We start from the raw sequence: 1,094 nt of genomic DNA, 5'->3' as shown, positions 1-1,094 counted from the left end.
AGCATCCAGGACAGGATAGTTGAAGAGATTCAAAAAACACTACTGGTGCATACTTTTTTTACAAAAAAATTGTAATCCATGTGCATGTTGATAGTAAGACATGACCTAGAATCTTAACTCATTTCAGGAGTTCTACCATAAGGACCCTAAAAGCTCTCCAGATTATTGCCGAATCATTAATACACGTCACTTTGACAGAGTATTGGCTCTAATGAATGAATGCACTATTGCTCTTGGAGGAGAGAGTGATCGCTCACAATGTTACATAGGTAAGGACCATTTTTATTGCCAGTAATAAAGTCATGAGGTTTATCAGTTGAGTTATAGTAAATCAAAAACATGCATTTTTCTTCACCACCAGCTCCTACGGTTCTGAAGAATGTTTTACCCCATTTCAAAATCATGCAAGAAGAAATCTTTGGACCACTGCTGCCAATCATCACTGTTAATGACTTGAGTGAGGCCATACATTTTATCAATGCAAGAGAAAAGCCATTGGCGCTCTATGTGTTTTCCTCTGATAAAACGGTATTCTTTTTATTACCAGTGTTTTTTTGGAAGGCAGAATAAAATAACATTTTAAGTCAGTTTCAATATGTCCAAGTGAACTTTACTTTTTTTTTTCAATTTAGGTGATTAAGTGAATGTTAACTGAAACCAGCAGTGGAGGAGTGACTGTTAATGATGTCTTGATGCATTACACTGTCGATACTTTACCTTTTGGAGGTGTAGGTAAGCCAACCAATAAGACGTAAAGACACTCAAGACAAGTAATGTTTAGGATGAATTTGCACTATTACAACTATTAAATTAGACCATTATATAAATATGATTAGAAATCACTTAAATTAGGACATTGTATATAAGGGTAAATACATACAATTTGATATCTTGCTAAAATGAACAGAAGCTGTTATATTAAATTACATTTAACTATTTATATATTACAATAGCCTGCTCTTAAATAAGTATATTGAATTATGCAGTATATTGATCTGAGATATTTATTTGTTTGTCTCAACCTATCAATTTTTTTCACTCTCACTCTTTTTAAGGAAACAGTGGAATGGGCAGATATCATGGGAGACACACGT

At 33.5% G+C, this 1,094-nt stretch overlaps 1 pseudogene; it reads left to right on the top strand.

Annotated features, from left to right (window-relative positions):
- The window catches only part of LOC107579704 (fatty aldehyde dehydrogenase-like), a 3,265-nt pseudogene extending 2,177 nt beyond the window's left edge, over positions 1 to 1,088 (top strand).
- The last annotated feature ends 6 nt before the right edge of the window (positions 1,089 to 1,094 follow it).

Source organism: Sinocyclocheilus grahami, unplaced genomic scaffold (genome assembly GCF_001515645.1).
Source record: "Sinocyclocheilus grahami isolate Dianchi unplaced genomic scaffold, SAMN03320097.WGS_v1.1 scaffold19355.1, whole genome shotgun sequence".
NCBI lineage: Eukaryota > Metazoa > Chordata > Actinopteri > Cypriniformes > Cyprinidae > Sinocyclocheilus > Sinocyclocheilus grahami.
This window is presented reverse-complemented; position numbering and strand designations above follow the sequence as displayed.